This window comes from Mobula birostris (genome assembly GCF_030028105.1).
Source record: "Mobula birostris isolate sMobBir1 chromosome 11 unlocalized genomic scaffold, sMobBir1.hap1 SUPER_11_unloc_1, whole genome shotgun sequence".
NCBI classification, from domain to species: Eukaryota; Metazoa; Chordata; class Chondrichthyes; order Myliobatiformes; family Myliobatidae; genus Mobula; species Mobula birostris.
The window spans coordinates 297,577-324,414 of NW_027274037.1; the positions used below are offsets into that span (position 1 = coordinate 297,577).

At 58.1% G+C, this 26,838-nt stretch overlaps 5 non-coding genes and 2 pseudogenes across 5 annotated transcripts; all 7 read right to left on the minus strand.

The window, feature by feature from the left end:
- Window positions 1-3,067: 3,067 nt before the first annotated feature.
- LOC140192025 (U2 spliceosomal RNA) lies at window positions 3,068-3,258 on the minus strand. Its single transcript, XR_011884003.1, has one exon. It is a non-coding gene; the product is annotated as a U2 spliceosomal RNA (small nuclear RNA).
- A 3,063-nt stretch (window positions 3,259-6,321) lies between these two features.
- LOC140192026 (U2 spliceosomal RNA) lies at window positions 6,322-6,512 on the minus strand. The gene has a single exon (XR_011884004.1). It is a non-coding gene; the product is annotated as a U2 spliceosomal RNA (small nuclear RNA).
- Window positions 6,513-9,583: 3,071 nt separating this feature from the next.
- Window positions 9,584-9,774, minus strand: LOC140192027 (U2 spliceosomal RNA). Its single transcript, XR_011884005.1, has one exon. It is a non-coding gene; the product is annotated as a U2 spliceosomal RNA (small nuclear RNA).
- A 3,071-nt stretch (window positions 9,775-12,845) lies between these two features.
- LOC140192028 (U2 spliceosomal RNA) lies at window positions 12,846-13,036 on the minus strand. Its single transcript, XR_011884006.1, has one exon. It is a non-coding gene; the product is annotated as a U2 spliceosomal RNA (small nuclear RNA).
- Window positions 13,037-16,107: 3,071 nt separating this feature from the next.
- Window positions 16,108-16,286, minus strand: LOC140192083 (U2 spliceosomal RNA; annotated as a pseudogene).
- Window positions 16,287-21,366: 5,080 nt separating this feature from the next.
- LOC140192104 (U2 spliceosomal RNA) lies at window positions 21,367-21,498 on the minus strand (annotated as a pseudogene).
- Window positions 21,499-24,561: 3,063 nt separating this feature from the next.
- Window positions 24,562-24,752, minus strand: LOC140192029 (U2 spliceosomal RNA). The gene has a single exon (XR_011884007.1). It is a non-coding gene; the product is annotated as a U2 spliceosomal RNA (small nuclear RNA).
- Window positions 24,753-26,838: the final 2,086 nt, after the last annotated feature.

The following is a 26,838-nucleotide window of genomic DNA, read 5'->3' on the forward strand; positions in this document are numbered from 1 at the left end:
GCAGGCGGCCTCTTGAGTCGGCTACATCCTGCCTAGCCTCTGGTGTTTAGATTGAAGCAGGAGGCCTGGCAAAGACCTTGCTGCCCTGGCCCGCTGGCAGCTCTCCCCTAGGTTGTCTGGGATCGGTGGGTGTGCTGGACAGCTGTTGCCTACCTGGTCCGTCCTGAGTGCAACTTGTCAGAGGCTATGTAAAGCTGCCAGTGATCCACCAATCATCTGGGAGTGGGGCCGTACCTACGGGCGCCTACGTCACTGGCACACTGCCTACGTCAAGGCTGCCGGCTTCCTCGGCTGGCTCCCAGGTCGGTCTCAGAGGCTGGCTCAACTTGCACTGCTCTCCTGGTCGTGGGAGGCTGGTCACGCTGTCCTGTCTGCACAAAAGTCTGCAGGGGGAGTGGGAGCAGGCCGCTCGGCCCTTCAAGGGCGTCCCTGCACTCGGCAAAGAGAGCGCGCCTCTCGGCTTTGCGTGCCCCAGCTGGCTGGCGCATCCAGCTGAACGGTCTCCTTCGGAGGCTCTGCCCTCTCCGGGAGGGAGCGAGCGGATGGGACTGCACCGGGCGACAAAGGCAGAGGCCACGTGCGCCGCTCAAGACCGGTTACGAGGTTTGTGGACGTGGCCAAAGTCCGCGGGCAGAAAAGCCTCCTGGCAAGCTTGGGAATAGGAAGATGTCAGCTACAGGTGTGCCTGAGGAGAAACAATGGGTGTGCTCTCCAAGCCGAAGGCTGAAGTGCAGCCATTCACACCTCTGTGCCTTTATTTTGATGTGTGTGGAATTACAATTGTTGAGTGGCTTGAGTTTGTTTCATCTCACAGAAGCTGTAGACTTTGCGTCTGCACAGGCTATCATTGGACACAGTGGTGTCTTCTCCCCTGCTCCCCCACCACCTTTTTTTACCAGGGTGGATGGGGGTGGGTGGGTGTGTGTGTGTGTCTGTCTGTCTCTCTGTGTCTGTCTCTGTCTCTCTCACCCACCGACACAAACACACATGGAATGCTGAGGGATCTGGCAGGGTCGGTCTGTCTCTCTCTCTCACTCACTCAATCTCACACACACACAGAGTCACAGACACACGTGCACACGGGGGTGTGTGGGGGTGGGTGTGTGTGTGTGTTTGTGTGTGTGTGTGTGTCTGTCTCTCTGTGTCTGTCTCTGTCTCTGTCTCTCTCACCCACCGACACAAACACACATGGAATGCTGAGGGATCTGGCAGGGTCTGTCTCTCTCTCTCACTCAATCTCACACACACACAGAGTCACAGACACACGTGCACACGGGGGTGTGTGGAGGTGGGTGGGTGTGTGTGTGTGTGTGTGTGTGTGTCTGTCTGTCTCTCTGTCTCTGTCTCTGTCTCTCTCACCCACCGACACAAACACACATGGAATGCTGAGGGATCTGGCAGGGTCTGTCTCTCTCTCTCTCACTCACTCACTCACTCACTCACTCACTCACTCACTCACTCAATCTCTCTCTCTCACACACACACACACACACACAGAGTCACAGACACACGTGCACACGGAGTGCTGAGGGATCTGCCAAGCTGTACAGAGGGCAGTAAAGGGAGAAGGGCCGAGGCCCTTCATTATGCCTCTGTGCTGACGCCTGAGCAGACTGACTGGTTTTGCAGCGGGGTGGGTGCACGGATGTAGAAACAGGAGGGAGGGCACGGCAGGAGGGAAATGTGTCGCGGGCTGACGGCGGCCCTGTGCCCCACTGCTCTGCAGGTGCGTTTTTGGCCGGCATGGCTCAGTGGTGGAGTGGGTGGGCGCGTGTGCGCGCCGTGGAAGGAAAGGGGTACTGATTATGCCTTGGTTGTGAAACAGGAAACGGATCGGCGAAATGCCTGCCGGAGGGAGGCACAGTGTCGTGCGTGAAGCAGGGGCACGTGGACGGATGTGGCAATTGTGGAGACGTGCGCCAAAGCTGGACGCCGAGTAGGTAGGTGTAAGCATGAGACGTTTGAGTGATCTTGGGGTTTGGGACGTGATTCTGAGCGAGGCTAGAGATGCACTGCACTGCCGATGTATATTGGGGAGGTCTGAGTGGGTGGAGTGGGGGGTTGTGCCTCTGCCTTACCTTGAACGGTGGGCGGGGCTTTGGGCCTGGGGCAGGCAGACGCATCAGAGGAGGCCAGGAGGCCAGGCCAGGCCAGGGCAGGGCAGGTAGGCAGAGTTTTGCTGATGCTATGGCTAGGTGGTGATGCTTGTAGCTGGTCTGTCTGTCTGGGCAGGAGAGCAGCAGTCTTGGCAGTCTGGTGCAGGCGGGGAGGATGCAGGGTGCAGGAGCACCGGGCCCTGTTGTGCCGGCGGCGGCGGCGCCCCGTTGCTCTGTAGCCGGGCTCCATCGGATGCCTCCCTCCCTTCCTTCCTTCCTCCCTCCCGTCCGCGTGCCCTGGCTGCTGGCACACTTGAACGAGCCTGCCTGTCCGACAGGCTGGCTGGCTGCTGGTGAAATTGCAGCAGAGCCAGTGACTCGATATCGTTCGTTCCTTCCTTCCTTCCTTCCTTCCTTCCTTCCTTCCTTCGCCCGCCCGTCCATCCGTCCGTCCGTCCGTCCGTCGCGTCCTCCGTTGGCTTCAAGGAGCAGCTGAGAAGCCTGAGCCTGAGAAGTGGAGCGAGTGTGGCGGGACAGAAAAGGTCTTTCGGCCTGCTCCACTTCACTCTGCTTCTGTGCTTGGTGCAGGCAGCAGCCGAGTGAGCAGGCATCAGAATGAGTGCGCCGGTTGAGCAGTTTGCTTCAGGAATGAATGCCAAGGGGCATCTCTCATGAAGTTGCTGCCTTGCCTGCAGCACCTGATCTGGTTGCAGCCCGGATGTGCACTTGATCTTAGCCAAACGGCCCAGATATGATGCCCGTGCTGTTGTTGAGTTGTCTGCACATTGCGTGAGTGAGTGAGTGAGTGAGCTGTATCGACAGACAGACACAGACACAGGAGAGGTGTAGAGCAAGCAGCTCTCCTCTCTCTCCATGTGCGTGCATGCTTGTCTGTGCTGCTGTGCCGCCGCCGCCGCCTGATGGAGCTTTCGTCGTTTTTCTTTTCTTTGCTACTTTGAAATTCCCCAGAAGGGGAGTGCACCGTTCCCAGAGGCACTGCAATACCGGGTCGATGCGTGGAGTGGACGGAGCAAGCCCCTATTCCATCTCCCTGTTCCAAAAATCAATTTAATATATGGTCCCCAGATAAGGGACGTATCAGATATTAAACTGATAAGAACAGATACTACACTTGATCTTAGCCAAAAGGCCGAGAAGCGATGCAGGCGGCCTCTTGAGTCGGCTACATCCTGCCTAGCCTCTGGTGTTTAGATTGAAGCAGGAGGCCTGGCAAAGACCTTGCTGCCCTGGCCCGCTGGCAGCTCTCCCCTAGGTTGTCTGGGATCGGTGGGTGTGCTGGACAGCTGTTGCCTACCTGGTCCGTCCTGAGTGCAACTTGTCAGAGGCTATGTAAAGCTGCCAGTGATCCACCAATCATCTGGGAGTGGGGCCGTACCTACGGGCGCCTATGTCACTGGCACACTGCCTACGTCAAGGCTGCCGGCTTCCTCGGCTGGCTCCCAGGTCGGTCTCAGAGGCTGGCTCAACTTGCACTGCTCTCCTGGTCGTGGGAGGCTGGTCACGCTGTCCTGTCTGCACAAAAGTCTGCAGGGGGAGTGGGAGCAGGCCGCTCGGCCCTTCAAGGGCGTCCCTGCACTCGGCAAAGAGAGCGCGCCTCTCGGCTTTGCGTGCCCCAGCTGGCTGGCGCATCCAGCTGAACGGTCTCCTTCGGAGGCTCTGCCCTCTCCGGGAGGGAGCGAGCGGATGGGACTGCACCGGGCGACAAAGGCAGAGGCCACGTGCGCCGCTCAAGACCGGTTACGAGGTTTGTGGACGTGGCCAAAGTCCGCGGGCAGAAAAGCCTCCTGGCAAGCTTGGGAATAGGAAGATGTCAGCTACAGGTGTGCCTGAGGAGAAACAATGGGTGTGCTCTCCAAGCCGAAGGCTGAAGTGCAGCCATTCACACCTCTGTGCCTTTATTTTGATGTGTGTGGAATTACAATTGTTGAGTGGCTTGAGTTTGTTTCATCTCACAGAAGCTGTAGACTTTGCGTCTGCACAGGCTATCATTGGACACAGTGGTGTCTTCTCCCCTGCTCCCCCACCACCTTTTTTTACCAGGGTGGATGGGGGTGGGTGGGTGTGTGTGTGTGTCTGTCTGTCTCTCTGTGTCTGTCTCTGTCTCTCTCACCCACCGACACAAACACACATGGAATGCTGAGGGATCTGGCAGGGTCGGTCTGTCTCTCTCTCTCACTCACTCAATCTCACACACACACAGAGTCACAGACACACGTGCACACGGGGGTGTGTGGGGGTGGGTGTGTGTGTGTGTTTGTGTGTGTGTGTGTGTCTGTCTCTCTGTGTCTGTCTCTGTCTCTGTCTCTCTCACCCACCGACACAAACACACATGGAATGCTGAGGGATCTGGCAGGGTCTGTCTCTCTCTCTCACTCAATCTCACACACACACAGAGTCACAGACACACGTGCACACGGGGGTGTGTGGAGGTGGGTGGGTGTGTGTGTGTGTGTGTGTGTGTGTCTGTCTGTCTCTCTGTCTCTGTCTCTGTCTCTCTCACCCACCGACACAAACACACATGGAATGCTGAGGGATCTGGCAGGGTCTGTCTCTCTCTCTCTCACTCACTCACTCACTCACTCACTCACTCACTCACTCAATCTCTCTCTCTCACACACACACACACACACACAGAGTCACAGACACACGTGCACACGGAGTGCTGAGGGATCTGCCAAGCTGTACAGAGGGCAGTAAAGGGAGAAGGGCCGAGGCCCTTCATTATGCCTCTGTGCTGACGCCTGAGCAGACTGACTGGTTTTGCAGCGGGGTGGGTGCACGGATGTAGAAACAGGAGGGAGGGCACGGCAGGAGGGAAATGTGTCGCGGGCTGACGGCGGCCCTGTGCCCCACTGCTCTGCAGGTGCGTTTTTGGCCGGCATGGCTCAGTGGTGGAGTGGGTGGGCGCGTGTGCGCGCCGTGGAAGGAAAGGGGTACTGATTATGCCTTGGTTGTGAAACAGGAAACGGATCGGCGAAATGCCTGCCGGAGGGAGGCACAGTGCCGTGCGTGAAGCAGGGGCACGTGGACGGATGTGGCAATTGTGGAGACGTGCGCCAAAGCTGGACGCCGAGTAGGTAGGTGTAAGCATGAGACGTTTGAGTGATCTTGGGGTTTGGGACGTGATTCTGAGCGAGGCTAGAGATGCACTGCACTGCCGATGTATATTGGGGAGGTCTGAGTGGGTGGAGTGGGGGGTTGTGCCTCTGCCTTACCTTGAACGGTGGGCGGGGCTTTGGGCCTGGGGCAGGCAGACGCATCAGAGGAGGCCAGGAGGCCAGGCCAGGCCAGGGCAGGGCAGGTAGGCAGAGTTTTGCTGATGCTATGGCTAGGTGGTGATGCTTGTAGCTGGTCTGTCTGTCTGGGCAGGAGAGCAGCAGTCTTGGCAGTCTGGTGCAGGCGGGGAGGATGCAGGGTGCAGGAGCACCGGGCCCTGTTGTGCCGGCGGCGGCGGCGCCCCGTTGCTCTGTAGCCGGGCTCCATCGGATGCCTCCCTCCCTTCCTTCCTTCCTCCCTCCCGTCCGCGTGCCCTGGCTGCTGGCACACTTGAACGAGCCTGCCTGTCCGACAGGCTGGCTGGCTGCTGGTGAAATTGCAGCAGAGCCAGTGACTCGATATCGTTCGTTCCTTCCTTCCTTCCTTCCTTCCTTCCTTCCTTCCTTCCTTCGCCCGCCCGTCCATCCGTCCGTCCGTCCGTCGCGTCCTCCGTTGGCTTCAAGGAGCAGCTGAGAAGCCTGAGCCTGAGAAGTGGAGCGAGTGTGGCGGGACAGAAAAGGTCTTTCGGCCTGCTCCACTTCACTCTGCTTCTGTGCTTGGTGCAGGCAGCAGCCGAGTGAGCAGGCATCAGAATGAGTGCGCCGGTTGAGCAGTTTGCTTCAGGAATGAATGCCAAGGGGCATCTCTCATGAAGTTGCTGCCTTGCCTGCAGCACCTGATCTGGTTGCAGCCCGGATGTGCACTTGATCTTAGCCAAACGGCCCAGATATGATGCCCGTGCTGTTGTTGAGTTGTCTGCACATTGCGTGAGTGAGTGAGTGAGTGAGCTGTATCGACAGACAGACACAGACACAGGAGAGGTGTAGAGCAAGCAGCTCTCCTCTCTCTCCATGTGCGTGCATGCTTGTCTGTGCTGCTGTGCCGCCGCCGCCGCCTGATGGAGCTTTCGTCGTTTTTCTTTTCTTTGCTACTTTGAAATTCCCCAGAAGGGGAGTGCACCGTTCCCAGAGGCACTGCAATACCGGGTCGATGCGTGGAGTGGACGGAGCAAGCCCCTATTCCATCTCCCTGTTCCAAAAATCAATTTAATATATGGTCCCCAGATAAGGGACGTATCAGATATTAAACTGATAAGAACAGATACTACACTTGATCTTAGCCAAAAGGCCGAGAAGCGATGCAGGCGGCCTCTTGAGTCGGCTACATCCTGCCTAGCCTCTGGTGTTTAGATTGAAGCAGGAGGCCTGGCAAAGACCTTGCTGCCCTGGCCCGCTGGCAGCTCTCCCCTAGGTTGTCTGGGATCGGTGGGTGTGCTGGACAGCTGTTGCCTACCTGGTCCGTCCTGAGTGCAACTTGTCAGAGGCTATGTAAAGCTGCCAGTGATCCACCAATCATCTGGGAGTGGGGCCGTACCTACGGGCGCCTACGTCACTGGCACACTGCCTACGTCAAGGCTGCCGGCTTCCTCGGCTGGCTCCCAGGTCGGTCTCAGAGGCTGGCTCAACTTGCACTGCTCTCCTGGTCGTGGGAGGCTGGTCACGCTGTCCTGTCTGCACAAAAGTCTGCAGGGGGAGTGGGAGCAGGCCGCTCGGCCCTTCAAGGGCGTCCCTGCACTCGGCAAAGAGAGCGCGCCTCTCGGCTTTGCGTGCCCCAGCTGGCTGGCGCATCCAGCTGAACGGTCTCCTTCGGAGGCTCTGCCCTCTCCGGGAGGGAGCGAGCGGATGGGACTGCACCGGGCGACAAAGGCAGAGGCCACGTGCGCCGCTCAAGACCGGTTACGAGGTTTGTGGACGTGGCCAAAGTCCGCGGGCAGAAAAGCCTCCTGGCAAGCTTGGGAATAGGAAGATGTCAGCTACAGGTGTGCCTGAGGAGAAACAATGGGTGTGCTCTCCAAGCCGAAGGCTGAAGTGCAGCCATTCACACCTCTGTGCCTTTATTTTGATGTGTGTGGAATTACAATTGTTGAGTGGCTTGAGTTTGTTTCATCTCACAGAAGCTGTAGACTTTGCGTCTGCACAGGCTATCATTGGACACAGTGGTGTCTTCTCCCCTGCTCCCCCACCACCTTTTTTTACCAGGGTGGATGGGGGTGGGTGGGTGTGTGTGTGTGTCTGTCTGTCTCTCTGTGTCTGTCTCTGTCTCTCTCACCCACCGACACAAACACACATGGAATGCTGAGGGATCTGGCAGGGTCGGTCTGTCTCTCTCTCTCACTCACTCAATCTCACACACACACAGAGTCACAGACACACGTGCACACGGGGGTGTGTGGGGGTGGGTGTGTGTGTGTGTTTGTGTGTGTGTGTGTGTCTGTCTCTCTGTGTCTGTCTCTGTCTCTGTCTCTCTCACCCACCGACACAAACACACATGGAATGCTGAGGGATCTGGCAGGGTCTGTCTCTCTCTCTCACTCAATCTCACACACACACAGAGTCACAGACACACGTGCACACGGGGGTGTGTGGAGGTGGGTGGGTGTGTGTGTGTGTGTGTGTGTGTGTCTGTCTGTCTCTCTGTCTCTGTCTCTGTCTCTCTCACCCACCGACACAAACACACATGGAATGCTGAGGGATCTGGCAGGGTCTGTCTCTCTCTCTCTCACTCACTCACTCACTCACTCACTCACTCACTCACTCACTCACTCAATCTCTCTCTCTCACACACACACACACACACACAGAGTCACAGACACACGTGCACACGGAGTGCTGAGGGATCTGCCAAGCTGTACAGAGGGCAGTAAAGGGAGAAGGGCCGAGGCCCTTCATTATGCCTCTGTGCTGACGCCTGAGCAGACTGACTGGTTTTGCAGCGGGGTGGGTGCACGGATGTAGAAACAGGAGGGAGGGCACGGCAGGAGGGAAATGTGTCGCGGGCTGACGGCGGCCCTGTGCCCCACTGCTCTGCAGGTGCGTTTTTGGCCGGCATGGCTCAGTGGTGGAGTGGGTGGGCGCGTGTGCGCGCCGTGGAAGGAAAGGGGTACTGATTATGCCTTGGTTGTGAAACAGGAAACGGATCGGCGAAATGCCTGCCGGAGGGAGGCACAGTGCCGTGCGTGAAGCAGGGGCACGTGGACGGATGTGGCAATTGTGGAGACGTGCGCCAAAGCTGGACGCCGAGTAGGTAGGTGTAAGCATGAGACGTTTGAGTGATCTTGGGGTTTGGGACGTGATTCTGAGCGAGGCTAGAGATGCACTGCACTGCCGATGTATATTGGGGAGGTCTGAGTGGGTGGAGTGGGGGGTTGTGCCTCTGCCTTACCTTGAACGGTGGGCGGGGCTTTGGGCCTGGGGCAGGCAGACGCATCAGAGGAGGCCAGGAGGCCAGGCCAGGCCAGGGCAGGGCAGGTAGGCAGAGTTTTGCTGATGCTATGGCTAGGTGGTGATGCTTGTAGCTGGTCTGTCTGTCTGGGCAGGAGAGCAGCAGTCTTGGCAGTCTGGTGCAGGCGGGGAGGATGCAGGGTGCAGGAGCACCGGGCCCTGTTGTGCCGGCGGCGGCGGCGCCCCGTTGCTCTGTAGCCGGGCTCCATCGGATGCCTCCCTCCCTTCCTTCCTTCCTCCCTCCCGTCCGCGTGCCCTGGCTGCTGGCACACTTGAACGAGCCTGCCTGTCCGACAGGCTGGCTGGCTGCTGGTGAAATTGCAGCAGAGCCAGTGACTCGATATCGTTCGTTCCTTCCTTCCTTCCTTCCTTCCTTCCTTCCTTCCTTCCTTCGCCCGCCCGTCCATCCGTCCGTCCGTCCGTCGCGTCCTCCGTTGGCTTCAAGGAGCAGCTGAGAAGCCTGAGCCTGAGAAGTGGAGCGAGTGTGGCGGGACAGAAAAGGTCTTTCGGCCTGCTCCACTTCACTCTGCTTCTGTGCTTGGTGCAGGCAGCAGCCGAGTGAGCAGGCATCAGAATGAGTGCGCCGGTTGAGCAGTTTGCTTCAGGAATGAATGCCAAGGGGCATCTCTCATGAAGTTGCTGCCTTGCCTGCAGCACCTGATCTGGTTGCAGCCCGGATGTGCACTTGATCTTAGCCAAACGGCCCAGATATGATGCCCGTGCTGTTGTTGAGTTGTCTGCACATTGCGTGAGTGAGTGAGTGAGTGAGCTGTATCGACAGACAGACACAGACACAGGAGAGGTGTAGAGCAAGCAGCTCTCCTCTCTCTCCATGTGCGTGCATGCTTGTCTGTGCTGCTGTGCCGCCGCCGCCGCCTGATGGAGCTTTCGTCGTTTTTCTTTTCTTTGCTACTTTGAAATTCCCCAGAAGGGGAGTGCACCGTTCCCAGAGGCACTGCAATACCGGGTCGATGCGTGGAGTGGACGGAGCAAGCCCCTATTCCATCTCCCTGTTCCAAAAATCAATTTAATATATGGTCCCCAGATAAGGGACGTATCAGATATTAAACTGATAAGAACAGATACTACACTTGATCTTAGCCAAAAGGCCGAGAAGCGATGCAGGCGGCCTCTTGAGTCGGCTACATCCTGCCTAGCCTCTGGTGTTTAGATTGAAGCAGGAGGCCTGGCAAAGACCTTGCTGCCCTGGCCCGCTGGCAGCTCTCCCCTAGGTTGTCTGGGATCGGTGGGTGTGCTGGACAGCTGTTGCCTACCTGGTCCGTCCTGAGTGCAACTTGTCAGAGGCTATGTAAAGCTGCCAGTGATCCACCAATCATCTGGGAGTGGGGCCGTACCTACGGGCGCCTACGTCACTGGCACACTGCCTACGTCAAGGCTGCCGGCTTCCTCGGCTGGCTCCCAGGTCGGTCTCAGAGGCTGGCTCAACTTGCACTGCTCTCCTGGTCGTGGGAGGCTGGTCACGCTGTCCTGTCTGCACAAAAGTCTGCAGGGGGAGTGGGAGCAGGCCGCTCGGCCCTTCAAGGGCGTCCCTGCACTCGGCAAAGAGAGCGCGCCTCTCGGCTTTGCGTGCCCCAGCTGGCTGGCGCATCCAGCTGAACGGTCTCCTTCGGAGGCTCTGCCCTCTCCGGGAGGGAGCGAGCGGATGGGACTGCACCGGGCGACAAAGGCAGAGGCCACGTGCGCCGCTCAAGACCGGTTACGAGGTTTGTGGACGTGGCCAAAGTCCGCGGGCAGAAAAGCCTCCTGGCAAGCTTGGGAATAGGAAGATGTCAGCTACAGGTGTGCCTGAGGAGAAACAATGGGTGTGCTCTCCAAGCCGAAGGCTGAAGTGCAGCCATTCACACCTCTGTGCCTTTATTTTGATGTGTGTGGAATTACAATTGTTGAGTGGCTTGAGTTTGTTTCATCTCACAGAAGCTGTAGACTTTGCGTCTGCACAGGCTATCATTGGACACAGTGGTGTCTTCTCCCCTGCTCCCCCACCACCTTTTTTTACCAGGGTGGATGGGGGTGGGTGGGTGTGTGTGTGTGTCTGTCTGTCTCTCTGTGTCTGTCTCTGTCTCTCTCACCCACCGACACAAACACACATGGAATGCTGAGGGATCTGGCAGGGTCGGTCTGTCTCTCTCTCTCACTCACTCAATCTCACACACACACAGAGTCACAGACACACGTGCACACGGGGGTGTGTGGGGGTGGGTGTGTGTGTGTGTTTGTGTGTGTGTGTGTGTCTGTCTCTCTGTGTCTGTCTCTGTCTCTGTCTCTCTCACCCACCGACACAAACACACATGGAATGCTGAGGGATCTGGCAGGGTCTGTCTCTCTCTCTCACTCAATCTCACACACACACAGAGTCACAGACACACGTGCACACGGGGGTGTGTGGAGGTGGGTGGGTGTGTGTGTGTGTGTGTGTGTGTGTCTGTCTGTCTCTCTGTCTCTGTCTCTGTCTCTCTCACCCACCGACACAAACACACATGGAATGCTGAGGGATCTGGCAGGGTCTGTCTCTCTCTCTCTCACTCACTCACTCACTCACTCACTCACTCACTCACTCACTCACTCAATCTCTCTCTCTCACACACACACACACACACACAGAGTCACAGACACACGTGCACACGGAGTGCTGAGGGATCTGCCAAGCTGTACAGAGGGCAGTAAAGGGAGAAGGGCCGAGGCCCTTCATTATGCCTCTGTGCTGACGCCTGAGCAGACTGACTGGTTTTGCAGCGGGGTGGGTGCACGGATGTAGAAACAGGAGGGAGGGCACGGCAGGAGGGAAATGTGTCGCGGGCTGACGGCGGCCCTGTGCCCCACTGCTCTGCAGGTGCGTTTTTGGCCGGCATGGCTCAGTGGTGGAGTGGGTGGGCGCGTGTGCGCGCCGTGGAAGGAAAGGGGTACTGATTATGCCTTGGTTGTGAAACAGGAAACGGATCGGCGAAATGCCTGCCGGAGGGAGGCACAGTGCCGTGCGTGAAGCAGGGGCACGTGGACGGATGTGGCAATTGTGGAGACGTGCGCCAAAGCTGGACGCCGAGTAGGTAGGTGTAAGCATGAGACGTTTGAGTGATCTTGGGGTTTGGGACGTGATTCTGAGCGAGGCTAGAGATGCACTGCACTGCCGATGTATATTGGGGAGGTCTGAGTGGGTGGAGTGGGGGGTTGTGCCTCTGCCTTACCTTGAACGGTGGGCGGGGCTTTGGGCCTGGGGCAGGCAGACGCATCAGAGGAGGCCAGGAGGCCAGGCCAGGCCAGGGCAGGGCAGGTAGGCAGAGTTTTGCTGATGCTATGGCTAGGTGGTGATGCTTGTAGCTGGTCTGTCTGTCTGGGCAGGAGAGCAGCAGTCTTGGCAGTCTGGTGCAGGCGGGGAGGATGCAGGGTGCAGGAGCACCGGGCCCTGTTGTGCCGGCGGCGGCGGCGCCCCGTTGCTCTGTAGCCGGGCTCCATCGGATGCCTCCCTCCCTTCCTTCCTTCCTCCCTCCCGTCCGCGTGCCCTGGCTGCTGGCACACTTGAACGAGCCTGCCTGTCCGACAGGCTGGCTGGCTGCTGGTGAAATTGCAGCAGAGCCAGTGACTCGATATCGTTCGTTCCTTCCTTCCTTCCTTCCTTCCTTCCTTCCTTCCTTCCTTCGCCCGCCCGTCCATCCGTCCGTCCGTCCGTCGCGTCCTCCGTTGGCTTCAAGGAGCAGCTGAGAAGCCTGAGCCTGAGAAGTGGAGCGAGTGTGGCGGGACAGAAAAGGTCTTTCGGCCTGCTCCACTTCACTCTGCTTCTGTGCTTGGTGCAGGCAGCAGCCGAGTGAGCAGGCATCAGAATGAGTGCGCCGGTTGAGCAGTTTGCTTCAGGAATGAATGCCAAGGGGCATCTCTCATGAAGTTGCTGCCTTGCCTGCAGCACCTGATCTGGTTGCAGCCCGGATGTGCACTTGATCTTAGCCAAACGGCCCAGATATGATGCCCGTGCTGTTGTTGAGTTGTCTGCACATTGCGTGAGTGAGTGAGTGAGTGAGCTGTATCGACAGACAGACACAGACACAGGAGAGGTGTAGAGCAAGCAGCTCTCCTCTCTCTCCATGTGCGTGCATGCTTGTCTGTGCTGCTGTGCCGCCGCCGCCGCCTGATGGAGCTTTCGTCGTTTTTCTTTTCTTTGCTACTTTGAAATTCCCCAGAAGGGGAGTGCACCGTTCCCAGAGGCACTGCAATACCGGGTCGATGCGTGGAGTGGACGGAGCAAGCCCCTATTCCATCTCCCTGTTCCAAAAATCAATTTAATATATGGTCCCCAGATAAGGGACGTATCAGATATTAAACTGATAAGAACAGATACTACACTTGATCTTAGCCAAAAGGCCGAGAAGCGATGCAGGCGGCCTCTTGAGTCGGCTACATCCTGCCTAGCCTCTGGTGTTTAGATTGAAGCAGGAGGCCTGGCAAAGACCTTGCTGCCCTGGCCCGCTGGCAGCTCTCCCCTAGGTTGTCTGGGATCGGTGGGTGTGCTGGACAGCTGTTGCCTACCTGGTCCGTCCTGAGTGCAACTTGTCAGAGGCTATGTAAAGCTGCCAGTGATCCACCAATCATCTGGGAGTGGGGCCGTACCTACGGGCGCCTACGTCACTGGCACACTGCCTACGTCAAGGCTGCCGGCTTCCTCGGCTGGCTCCCAGGTCGGTCTCAGAGGCTGGCTCAACTTGCACTGCTCTCCTGGTCGTGGGAGGCTGGTCACGCTGTCCTGTCTGCACAAAAGTCTGCAGGGGGAGTGGGAGCAGGCCGCTCGGCCCTTCAAGGGCGTCCCTGCACTCGGCAAAGAGAGCGCGCCTCTCGGCTTTGCGTGCCCCAGCTGGCTGGCGCATCCAGCTGAACGGTCTCCTTCGGAGGCTCTGCCCTCTCCGGGAGGGAGCGAGCGGATGGGACTGCACCGGGCGACAAAGGCAGAGGCCACGTGCGCCGCTCAAGACCGGTTACGAGGTTTGTGGACGTGGCCAAAGTCCGCGGGCAGAAAAGCCTCCTGGCAAGCTTGGGAATAGGAAGATGTCAGCTACAGGTGTGCCTGAGGAGAAACAATGGGTGTGCTCTCCAAGCCGAAGGCTGAAGTGCAGCCATTCACACCTCTGTGCCTTTATTTTGATGTGTGTGGAATTACAATTGTTGAGTGGCTTGAGTTTGTTTCATCTCACAGAAGCTGTAGACTTTGCGTCTGCACAGGCTATCATTGGACACAGTGGTGTCTTCTCCCCTGCTCCCCCACCACCTTTTTTTACCAGGGTGGATGGGGGTGGGTGGGTGTGTGTGTGTGTCTGTCTGTCTCTCTGTGTCTGTCTCTGTCTCTCTCACCCACCGACACAAACACACATGGAATGCTGAGGGATCTGGCAGGGTCGGTCTGTCTCTCTCTCTCACTCACTCAATCTCACACACACACAGAGTCACAGACACACGTGCACACGGGGGTGTGTGGGGGTGGGTGTGTGTGTGTGTTTGTGTGTGTGTGTGTGTCTGTCTCTCTGTGTCTGTCTCTGTCTCTGTCTCTCTCACCCACCGACACAAACACACATGGAATGCTGAGGGATCTGGCAGGGTCTGTCTCTCTCTCTCACTCAATCTCACACACACACAGAGTCACAGACACACGTGCACACGGGGGTGTGTGGAGGTGGGTGGGTGTGTGTGTGTGTGTGTGTGTGTGTCTGTCTGTCTCTCTGTCTCTGTCTCTGTCTCTCTCACCCACCGACACAAACACACATGGAATGCTGAGGGATCTGGCAGGGTCTGTCTCTCTCTCTCTCACTCACTCACTCACTCACTCACTCACTCACTCACTCACTCACTCAATCTCTCTCTCTCACACACACACACACACACACAGAGTCACAGACACACGTGCACACGGAGTGCTGAGGGATCTGCCAAGCTGTACAGAGGGCAGTAAAGGGAGAAGGGCCGAGGCCCTTCATTATGCCTCTGTGCTGACGCCTGAGCAGACTGACTGGTTTTGCAGCGGGGTGGGTGCACGGATGTAGAAACAGGAGGGAGGGCACGGCAGGAGGGAAATGTGTCGCGGGCTGACGGCGGCCCTGTGCCCCACTGCTCTGCAGGTGCGTTTTTGGCCGGCATGGCTCAGTGGTGGAGTGGGTGGGCGCGTGTGCGCGCCGTGGAAGGAAAGGGGTACTGATTATGCCTTGGTTGTGAAACAGGAAACGGATCGGCGAAATGCCTGCCGGAGGGAGGCACAGTGCCGTGCGTGAAGCAGGGGCACGTGGACGGATGTGGCAATTGTGGAGACGTGCGCCAAAGCTGGACGCCGAGTAGGTAGGTGTAAGCATGAGACGTTTGAGTGATCTTGGGGTTTGGGACGTGATTCTGAGCGAGGCTAGAGATGCACTGCACTGCCGATGTATATTGGGGAGGTCTGAGTGGGTGGAGTGGGGGGTTGTGCCTCTGCCTTACCTTGAACGGTGGGCGGGGCTTTGGGCCTGGGGCAGGCAGACGCATCAGAGGAGGCCAGGAGGCCAGGCCAGGCCAGGGCAGGGCAGGTAGGCAGAGTTTTGCTGATGCTATGGCTAGGTGGTGATGCTTGTAGCTGGTCTGTCTGTCTGGGCAGGAGAGCAGCAGTCTTGGCAGTCTGGTGCAGGCGGGGAGGATGCAGGGTGCAGGAGCACCGGGCCCTGTTGTGCCGGCGGCGGCGGCGCCCCGTTGCTCTGTAGCCGGGCTCCATCGGATGCCTCCCTCCCTTCCTTCCTTCCTCCCTCCCGTCCGCGTGCCCTGGCTGCTGGCACACTTGAACGAGCCTGCCTGTCCGACAGGCTGGCTGGCTGCTGGTGAAATTGCAGCAGAGCCAGTGACTCGATATCGTTCGTTCCTTCCTTCCTTCCTTCCTTCCTTCCTTCCTTCCTTCCTTCGCCCGCCCGTCCATCCGTCCGTCCGTCCGTCGCGTCCTCCGTTGGCTTCAAGGAGCAGCTGAGAAGCCTGAGCCTGAGAAGTGGAGCGAGTGTGGCGGGACAGAAAAGGTCTTTCGGCCTGCTCCACTTCACTCTGCTTCTGTGCTTGGTGCAGGCAGCAGCCGAGTGAGCAGGCATCAGAATGAGTGCGCCGGTTGAGCAGTTTGCTTCAGGAATGAATGCCAAGGGGCATCTCTCATGAAGTTGCTGCCTTGCCTGCAGCACCTGATCTGGTTGCAGCCCGGATGTGCACTTGATCTTAGCCAAACGGCCCAGATATGATGCCCGTGCTGTTGTTGAGTTGTCTGCACATTGCGTGAGTGAGTGAGTGAGTGAGCTGTATCGACAGACAGACACAGACACAGGAGAGGTGTAGAGCAAGCAGCTCTCCTCTCTCTCCATGTGCGTGCATGCTTGTCTGTGCTGCTGTGCCGCCGCCGCCGCCTGATGGAGCTTTCGTCGTTTTTCTTTTCTTTGCTACTTTGAAATTCCCCAGAAGGGGAGTGCACCGTTCCCAGAGGCACTGCAATACCGGGTCGATGCGTGGAGTGGACGGAGCAAGCCCCTATTCCATCTCCCTGTTCCAAAAATCAATTTAATATATGGTCCCCAGATAAGGGACGTATCAGATATTAAACTGATAAGAACAGATTTTTTTTTGTTTTATTTCAAAATATACTTTATTCAAAAATAAATATATACAATAAACCATTCAATAACTTTTCATCCTTTACATACGTTTCCATTATACTCAGTAAAATACCCGTGTTTATAGCCACCCACGTGGCACTCCAGTAGTTCAGCTTAGCATCTCATTGTTGAGGGGTATACTCCTCGCCCACCGACCCCTCCCCCTCCCACGGGTGGAGAAACCTATACTGTGGTCCTTCCCCACCGGGCCCTTGCGGTGGCTGCACCAAGTTTCAGTGCGTCCCTCAGCACGTACTCCTGCAGCCGAGAGTGTGCCAGTCGGCAGCATTCTCCCACGGACATCTCCATGTGCTGGTAGATGATCAAGTTTCGGGCTGACCAAAGAGCGTCTTTCACCGAGTTGATGATCTGCCAGCAGCACCGGATGTTGGTCTCCGTGTGCGTCCCCGGGAACAGCCCGTAGATCAGAGAGTCCTCTGTCACGCAGCTGCTGGGGATGAAACGTGACACTAGCCCGTCCATCCTCCTCCACACCCTCTTTGCGAACTGGCAGTGTGCAAAGAGGTGGGTCACAGACTCCTCCTCACTGCAGTCCTCCCGTGGGCAGTGGGGTGCGGAGACGACGTTCCGGGCGTACAGGAGGGCTCTGACTGGGAGGGCCCCTCTCACTGCCAGCCAGGCGAGGTCTTGGTGCCTGTTGGTGAGATCTGGCGATGAGGCATTTTGCCAGATGAACTGGACAGTCTGCTCAGGGAACCACCCCACTGTGTCCATCACGTCCTTCTCCTGCAGTGCCTGCAGGACACTTCGTGCCGACCACTGCCTGATGGCCTTGTGGTCAAAGGCGTTCTCCTGGAAGAACTTTGCTACGTGGGATAGGTATGCCGGCAACGACCAGCTGACTGGGGCGTTGCGCGGGAGTGGGGCCAGACCCATCCTTCGCAGCCAGGGCGACAGGTAGAACCTGGGCACATAGTGGTACTTGGTGCCCACATACCTGGGCTCTACACACAACCTGATGCAGCCACATACGAAGCTGGCCATCAGGGTGAGGGCGACATTGGGGACGTTCTTGCCCCCGTTGTCCAGGGACTTGTGCATGGCGGTCCGTCTCACCCGCTCCATCTTGGATCCCCAGACGAATCTGAAGACAGCCCGGGTGATTTCCGAGCTGTAGGAGCGGGGGACGGGCCAGACCTGCGCCAAGTACAGCAGCCCTGAGAGCACCTCACACCTGATGACCAGGTTCTTGCCCGTTATCGACAGGGAGCGCCCTCCCCACAGTCCCAGTTTCTGTTTCACCTTGGCAGTCCGCTCCTGCCAGTTCTTGTTGCACGCCTCCGCCCCTCCGAACCAGATCCCCAACACCTTCACGTGGTCAGACCTGATGGTGAAGGGGACGCTGGATCGGTCGGGCCAGTTGCCAAAGAGCATGGCTTCGCTCTTCGTGCGGTTGACCCTGGCCCCCGACGCTAGCTCGAACTGTTCGCAGGTGCCAATCAACCTGCGAACTGACCTCGGATCAGAGCAGAAGACGGTGACGTCGTCCATGTACAGGGAGGTTTTCACTTGGGTCCCTCCACTGCCTGGCAGCGTCACCCCTCTTATGCCCTCATCCCTCCTGATGGCTTCCACAAAGGGTTCTATGCAGCAGACAAACAAGACAGGGGAGAGGGGGCAGCCCTGCCTGACTCCAGACCTGATGGGGAAGCTGTCTGTTTCCCACCCGTTGACCTGGACTGCACTACGGATGTCTGTGTAGAGCAGTCTGATCCAATTCCGGATTCCCTCCCCAAATCCCATTTTGGAGAGCACGTCCGCCATGTACGTGTGCGATATCCTGTCGAAGGCTTTCTCCTGGTCCAAGCTGACCAGGCAGGCGTCCACCCCCCTGTCCTGCACGTAGGCGATGGTGTCCCTCAGCAGCGCGAGGCTGTCTGAGATCTTCCTGCCCGGTACAGCACAGGTTTGGTCCGGGTGGATCACCTGTCCCAGAGCAGACTTGACCCTGTTGGCGATAGCCTTGGACAGGATCTTGTAGTCCACATTCAGGAGAGAGATGGGTCTCCAATTCCTAATGTCCTCCCTTTCCCCCTTCTGCTTGTAGATGAGGGTGATGATGCCCTTCCTCATGGACTCAGACATACTGCCGGCCAGAAGCATAGCGTTGTACACTTCCAGCAGGTCTGGGCCCATCCAGTTCCACAGAGCCGAGTACAACTCGGCCGGTAAGCCGTCGCTTCCGGGAGTCTTACCCGACCCGAAGGAACGGATGGAGCCTGTCAGCTCGTCCAGGGTCAGTGGCTGATCCAGACTCTCCCGCTTGCCGTCGTCTAAGACCTGCGTGATAGACGACAGGAAGTTGCGGGAGGCTGTGGATTCTGTGGCCTTTTCCTCGTACAGACCGGCATAGAAGGACTTGCAGATCCTCAGTATGTCGGTCTGCGAGGACGCGACTGAGCCGTCCTCTTCCTTAAGGTTGTGGATCACAGAGCTCCCCCTGTGCACCTTTTGGAAGAAGAAGCGTGAGCACGTCTCGTCCTGCTCCACGGTTTGGACCCTTGATCGGAAGATGATCTTGGAGGATTCAGCGGCGAGGTGCTGGGCTTGCCGGCCCTTCACCTCTCGCAGTTCCTCCCTGACATCCACCCCCTTCGACTGCAGAAGGAGAAGTTGCTGCAACTCTGTCTGGAGTTTACGCAGTTCCCTCTGCTCCTGCCTTGCCTTCTGAATACCCTTGCGGATGAAGAACCTCTTAATGTTCTCCTTGGTGGCTTCCCACCAGTGAACCGGGGAATCAAAGAAGGCTTTCAAGGTTCTCCAACCTGTGTACTCCCTCTCTAGTTCCTCGATGTTCTCTGGGGTCAGCAGCTTTACGTTCAGCTTCCACGTCCCCCTGCCTGCCTTCTGGTCCTCCCGTAGGTGACAGGTGGCTCTCAGAAGGCAGTGGTCAGAGAAGAACACCGGCGTGACGTCAGTGGACCTGACCGTGAGGGACTCAGACAGGAAGAGGAAGTCGATCCGGGAGCGGGCTGAGCCGTCCGATCGTGTCCAGGTGGCTTGCGGCTGTGCTCCACCTGTGGGGGTGCCAAAGGCGTCGCGCAGCTTGGCTGTCTTCACCATTTCCCTCAGGAGTCTAGAGGTACTGTCTAGCCTGCCGTCGGCACTGCCGGGTCCTCCAGCCGCATCAATGGTGCAATTGAAGTCTCCGGCCAGAACGACCGGCTGGGTCGTCACCAGCAGCTGTGGGAGCTGCTCGAAGACGGCCAGCCGCTCGCTCCGCACGGGGGAGGCGTACATGTTGATCAGCCGGAGCGGAGTGCCCCGGTATTTGACGTCTGCTACCAGGAGGCGCCCCGCAACCACCTCTTTCACTTGGGTGATTGAGAAGTTGCCTCCCCGCAGCAGAATCCCCAGGCCAGAAGCGCGACAATCGTTGCCCCCCGACCACACCGACAAACCTTTTTTCCACCACCGTGACCACCTCCGGTAGTTACGGAGATGTGGTAGTCCACACTCCTGGAGGAAGGTCACATCGGCCTTTACAGTGTCCAGGTACTGGAGCGTGCTGACGCATCGCCCAGTACTCTTCAAACTTCGCACATTCAAGCACGCCAATTTAAGGTCTGCCATCGTTAAGTCTTTTATTTTGGCTGCTCTCCGTCCTCACTCTTGCCATCCTGAGCCTTCATCCCCACCGCCTTTGTGAAGTTTTCCACCTCCTGTGGGCTCAGGTACTGCTGGTAGTACTCCTCCGTGTGTGGCCGTTCTGGTTCTGGGTCTGGGCCCGGGGGGTTGCTGACTTCCTGGGCTGCTTCCCCTTCCGGCTGCTGGGTACCAGCCGTGGCTCTGCTCCCGGGTTCCCGGAGCTCTGTGCGTCTGCTGCTCTCCGCCTCCTGTACTTGGGGGGTGGCCAGCAGACTTTCTCCCCTCTCTCTCCTCCTCTCCACCTGTTCTGCCAGCCGCTTCTTCCGCCGGGGCTGCTGGCCTCCCCCAACTCCTTCCTCCTCTGAAGAGGACAGGGTACCAGGGGCTGCGTGGTTCCCTGCCCTTTTCTGGCGTTGCTCCGCCTTCTGTCGCTTGGCCGCCGCCTTTTGGGTCTTTTTTCGTTTCACGACCTTCCATTCGGTTTCCGCCTCAGCTCTCCCCTCCTCCATGGACTCCTGCTCGTCGTTTGCCTGGTCCTGGAGGGTCTGCAGTGGGGTGGCAGGTCTTGGGGTGCTTGCACCTTCCTCCCTGGTCTCGTCATCCGTCCTGTCGGGTGCCTCATCTGCAGCGCTGGCGGGTACGTCCGCATCAGCCTGGGCCCTTTCAGGGCCAGCACCTCCCCTGGTCGCCTGTGCGTAGGTGCCCCCACGCTTCGGGCAGGCTCTGTACAGGTGGCCGGCCTGTCCGCAGAGGTTGCAGGCCTTGGCCTGCGTGCAGTCTTTGGTCAGGTGGCCTTCCATTTTACAGTTCTTGCACATCACCACCCTGCACTGGGCTGCGATGTGCCCTTCCTTGCCGCAGTTTCGGCACACCCTGGGTTGTCCCGCGTACACCATGTACCCTCGGTTCCCTCCGATGGCGAAGACGGAGGGGGGGTGGATGATGCCGCCGTTGGAATCCAACCTCAGCTTCACCTTCACCTGCCGTTTGCTGGTCCAGATTCCCAGCCCGTCCTTCACGTCTGCTGGTGTTCCTACGCTCTCCACATACCGAGCGAGGAACGTAAGGACATCTACCACTGGCACGTGCGGGTTGAACATGTGCACCGTGATTGTCCTTTCCTGTTGCGTAGCCGTTGCAAAGAGGGGCTGTGCTTTCAGCAGCGACAGCGGCGCCTCTGTCCCCTTCAGCTGAAGCTGCTGGTACAGCTTCTGCCACCCTGCAGCCTGCCGGAAAGTGACATCGAAGAAGCCTGCGAAGTCCTGGACGCAGTAGATGTCATCGGGCGTAAATCCGCAGCAATCCAGCAAGACCTTCCGGATGAAGGTCTCTCGGGTGAAGCCGGTGCCCCCGTTCCGGTCTCGCACTGTCAGCCTGACAGTGTTCTTGATACCCTGGCCTCGAGCTGATGTACTGCTCGCTGCTGCCATCTTCTAACTCACTGCTGTCGTCGCTGGTATGGGGTGTTAGATTGGAGGCCAATCAGCATTAGGATCCACCCCTGCGTCAGCGCGAACTCTCCTCCTCCGCCTTCTGGTCTGATAAGAACAGATACTACACTTGATCTTAGCCAAAAGGCCGAGAAGCGATGCAGGCGGCCTCTTGAGTCGGCTACATCCTGCCTAGCCTCTGGTGTTTAGATTGAAGCAGGAGGCCTGGCAAAGACCTTGCTGCCCTGGCCCGCTGGCAGCTCTCCCCTAGGTTGTCTGGGATCGGTGGGTGTGCTGGACAGCTGTTGCCTACCTGGTCCGTCCTGAGTGCAACTTGTCAGAGGCTATGTAAAGCTGCCAGTGATCCACCAATCATCTGGGAGTGGGGCCGTACCTACGGGCGCCTACGTCACTGGCACACTGCCTACGTCAAGGCTGCCGGCTTCCTCGGCTGGCTCCCAGGTCGGTCTCAGAGGCTGGCTCAACTTGCACTGCTCTCCTGGTCGTGGGAGGCTGGTCACGCTGTCCTGTCTGCACAAAAGTCTGCAGGGGGAGTGGGAGCAGGCCGCTCGGCCCTTCAAGGGCGTCCCTGCACTCGGCAAAGAGAGCGCGCCTCTCGGCTTTGCGTGCCCCAGCTGGCTGGCGCATCCAGCTGAACGGTCTCCTTCGGAGGCTCTGCCCTCTCCGGGAGGGAGCGAGCGGATGGGACTGCACCGGGCGACAAAGGCAGAGGCCACGTGCGCCGCTCAAGACCGGTTACGAGGTTTGTGGACGTGGCCAAAGTCCGCGGGCAGAAAAGCCTCCTGGCAAGCTTGGGAATAGGAAGATGTCAGCTACAGGTGTGCCTGAGGAGAAACAATGGGTGTGCTCTCCAAGCCGAAGGCTGAAGTGCAGCCATTCACACCTCTGTGCCTTTATTTTGATGTGTGTGGAATTACAATTGTTGAGTGGCTTGAGTTTGTTTCATCTCACAGAAGCTGTAGACTTTGCGTCTGCACAGGCTATCATTGGACACAGTGGTGTCTTCTCCCCTGCTCCCCCACCACCTTTTTTTACCAGGGTGGATGGGGGTGGGTGGGTGTGTGTGTGTGTCTGTCTGTCTCTCTGTGTCTGTCTCTGTCTCTCTCACCCACCGACACAAACACACATGGAATGCTGAGGGATCTGGCAGGGTCGGTCTGTCTCTCTCTCTCACTCACTCAATCTCACACACACACAGAGTCACAGACACACGTGCACACGGGGGTGTGTGGGGGTGGGTGTGTGTGTGTGTTTGTGTGTGTGTGTGTGTCTGTCTCTCTGTGTCTGTCTCTGTCTCTGTCTCTCTCACCCACCGACACAAACACACATGGAATGCTGAGGGATCTGGCAGGGTCTGTCTCTCTCTCTCACTCAATCTCACACACACACAGAGTCACAGACACACGTGCACACGGGGGTGTGTGGAGGTGGGTGGGTGTGTGTGTGTGTGTGTGTGTGTGTCTGTCTGTCTCTCTGTCTCTGTCTCTGTCTCTCTCACCCACCGACACAAACACACATGGAATGCTGAGGGATCTGGCAGGGTCTGTCTCTCTCTCTCTCACTCACTCACTCACTCACTCACTCACTCACTCACTCAATCTCTCTCTCTCACACACACACACACACACACAGAGTCACAGACACACGTGCACACGGAGTGCTGAGGGATCTGCCAAGCTGTACAGAGGGCAGTAAAGGGAGAAGGGCCGAGGCCCTTCATTATGCCTCTGTGCTGACGCCTGAGCAGACTGACTGGTTTTGCAGCGGGGTGGGTGCACGGATGTAGAAACAGGAGGGAGGGCACGGCAGGAGGGAAATGTGTCGCGGGCTGACGGCGGCCCTGTGCCCCACTGCTCTGCAGGTGCGTTTTTGGCCGGCATGGCTCAGTGGTGGAGTGGGTGGGCGCGTGTGCGCGCCGTGGAAGGAAAGGGGTACTGATTATGCCTTGGTTGTGAAACAGGAAACGGATCGGCGAAATGCCTGCCGGAGGGAGGCACAGTGCCGTGCGTGAAGCAGGGGCACGTGGACGGATGTGGCAATTGTGGAGACGTGCGCCAAAGCTGGACGCCGAGTAGGTAGGTGTAAGCATGAGACGTTTGAGTGATCTTGGGGTTTGGGACGTGATTCTGAGCGAGGCTAGAGATGCACTGCACTGCCGATGTATATTGGGGAGGTCTGAGTGGGTGGAGTGGGGGGTTGTGCCTCTGCCTTACCTTGAACGGTGGGCGGGGCTTTGGGCCTGGGGCAGGCAGACGCATCAGAGGAGGCCAGGAGGCCAGGCCAGGCCAGGGCAGGGCAGGTAGGCAGAGTTTTGCTGATGCTATGGCTAGGTGGTGATGCTTGTAGCTGGTCTGTCTGTCTGGGCAGGAGAGCAGCAGTCTTGGCAGTCTGGTGCAGGCGGGGAGGATGCAGGGTGCAGGAGCACCGGGCCCTGTTGTGCCGGCGGCGGCGGCGCCCCGTTGCTCTGTAGCCGGGCTCCATCGGATGCCTCCCTCCCTTCCTTCCTTCCTCCCTCCCGTCCGCGTGCCCTGGCTGCTGGCACACTTGAACGAGCCTGCCTGTCCGACAGGCTGGCTGGCTGCTGGTGAAATTGCAGCAGAGCCAGTGACTCGATATCGTTCGTTCCTTCCTTCCTTCCTTCCTTCCTTCCTTCCTTCCTTCCTTCGCCCGCCCGTCCATCCGTCCGTCCGTCCGTCGCGTCCTCCGTTGGCTTCAAGGAGCAGCTGAGAAGCCTGAGCCTGAGAAGTGGAGCGAGTGTGGCGGGACAGAAAAGGTCTTTCGGCCTGCTCCACTTCACTCTGCTTCTGTGCTTGGTGCAGGCAGCAGCCGAGTGAGCAGGCATCAGAATGAGTGCGCCGGTTGAGCAGTTTGCTTCAGGAATGAATGCCAAGGGGCATCTCTCATGAAGTTGCTGCCTTGCCTGCAGCACCTGATCTGGTTGCAGCCCGGATGTGCACTTGATCTTAGCCAAACGGCCCAGATATGATGCCCGTGCTGTTGTTGAGTTGTCTGCACATTGCGTGAGTGAGTGAGTGAGTGAGCTGTATCGACAGACAGACACAGACACAGGAGAGGTGTAGAGCAAGCAGCTCTCCTCTCTCTCCATGTGCGTGCATGCTTGTCTGTGCTGCTGTGCCGCCGCCGCCGCCTGATGGAGCTTTCGTCGTTTTTCTTTTCTTTGCTACTTTGAAATTCCCCAGAAGGGGAGTGCACCGTTCCCAGAGGCACTGCAATACCGGGTCGATGCGTGGAGTGGACGGAGCAAGCCCCTATTCCATCTCCCTGTTCCAAAAATCAATTTAATATATGGTCCCCAGATAAGGGACGTATCAGATATTAAACTGATAAGAACAGATACTACACTTGATCTTAGCCAAAAGGCCGAGAAGCGATGCAGGCGGCCTCTTGAGTCGGCTACATCCTGCCTAGCCTCTGGTGTTTAGATTGAAGCAGGAGGCCTGGCAAAGACCTTGCTGCCCTGGCCCGCTGGCAGCTCTCCCCTAGGTTGTCTGGGATCGGTGGGTGTGCTGGACAGCTGTTGCCTACCTGGTCCGTCCTGAGTGCAACTTGTCAGAGGCTATGTAAAGCTGCCAGTGATCCACCAATCATCTGGGAGTGGGGCCGTACCTACGGGCGCCTACGTCACTGGCACACTGCCTACGTCAAGGCTGCCGGCTTCCTCGGCTGGCTCCCAGGTCGGTCTCAGAGGCTGGCTCAACTTGCACTGCTCTCCTGGTCGTGGGAGGCTGGTCACGCTGTCCTGTCTGCACAAAAGTCTGCAGGGGGAGTGGGAGCAGGCCGCTCGGCCCTTCAAGGGCGTCCCTGCACTCGGCAAAGAGAGCGCGCCTCTCGGCTTTGCGTGCCCCAGCTGGCTGGCGCATCCAGCTGAACGGTCTCCTTCGGAGGCTCTGCCCTCTCCGGGAGGGAGCGAGCGGATGGGACTGCACCGGGCGACAAAGGCAGAGGCCACGTGCGCCGCTCAAGACCGGTTACGAGGTTTGTGGACGTGGCCAAAGTCCGCGGGCAGAAAAGCCTCCTGGCAAGCTTGGGAATAGGAAGATGTCAGCTACAGGTGTGCCTGAGGAGAAACAATGGGTGTGCTCTCCAAGCCGAAGGCTGAAGTGCAGCCATTCACACCTCTGTGCCTTTATTTTGATGTGTGTGGAATTACAATTGTTGAGTGGCTTGAGTTTGTTTCATCTCACAGAAGCTGTAGACTTTGCGTCTGCACAGGCTATCATTGGACACAGTGGTGTCTTCTCCCCTGCTCCCCCACCACCTTTTTTTACCAGGGTGGATGGGGGTGGGTGGGTGTGTGTGTGTGTCTGTCTGTCTCTCTGTGTCTGTCTCTGTCTCTCTCACCCACCGACACAAACACACATGGAATGCTGAGGGATCTGGCAGGGTCGGTCTGTCTCTCTCTCTCACTCACTCAATCTCACACACACACAGAGTCACAGACACACGTGCACACGGGGGTGTGTGGGGGTGGGTGTGTGTGTGTGTTTGTGTGTGTGTGTGTGTCTGTCTCTCTGTGTCTGTCTCTGTCTCTGTCTCTCTCACCCACCGACACAAACACACATGGAATGCTGAGGGATCTGGCAGGGTCTGTCTCTCTCTCTCACTCAATCTCACACACACACAGAGTCACAGACACACGTGCACACGGGGGTGTGTGGAGGTGGGTGGGTGTGTGTGTGTGTGTGTGTGTGTGTCTGTCTGTCTCTCTGTCTCTGTCTCTGTCTCTCTCACCCACCGACACAAACACACATGGAATGCTGAGGGATCTGGCAGGGTCTGTCTCTCTCTCTCTCACTCACTCACTCACTCACTCACTCACTCACTCACTCACTCAATCTCTCTCTCTCACACACACACACACACACACAGAGTCACAGACACACGTGCACACGGAGTGCTGAGGGATCTGCCAAGCTGTACAGAGGGCAGTAAAGGGAGAAGGGCCGAGGCCCTTCATTATGCCTCTGTGCTGACGCCTGAGCAGACTGACTGGTTTTGCAGCGGGGTGGGTGCACGGATGTAGAAACAGGAGGGAGGGCACGGCAGGAGGGAAATGTGTCGCGGGCTGACGGCGGCCCTGTGCCCCACTGCTCTGCAGGTGCGTTTTTGGCCGGCATGGCTCAGTGGTGGAGTGGGTGGGCGCGTGTGCGCGCCGTGGAAGGAAAGGGGTACTGATTATGCCTTGGTTGTGAAACAGGAAACGGATCGGCGAAATGCCTGCCGGAGGGAGGCACAGTGCCGTGCGTGAAGCAGGGGCACGTGGACGGATGTGGCAATTGTGGAGACGTGCGCCAAAGCTGGACGCCGAGTAGGTAGGTGTAAGCATGAGACGTTTGAGTGATCTTGGGGTTTGGGACGTGATTCTGAGCGAGGCTAGAGATGCACTGCACTGCCGATGTATATTGGGGAGGTCTGAGTGGGTGGAGTGGGGGGTTGTGCCTCTGCCTTACCTTGAACG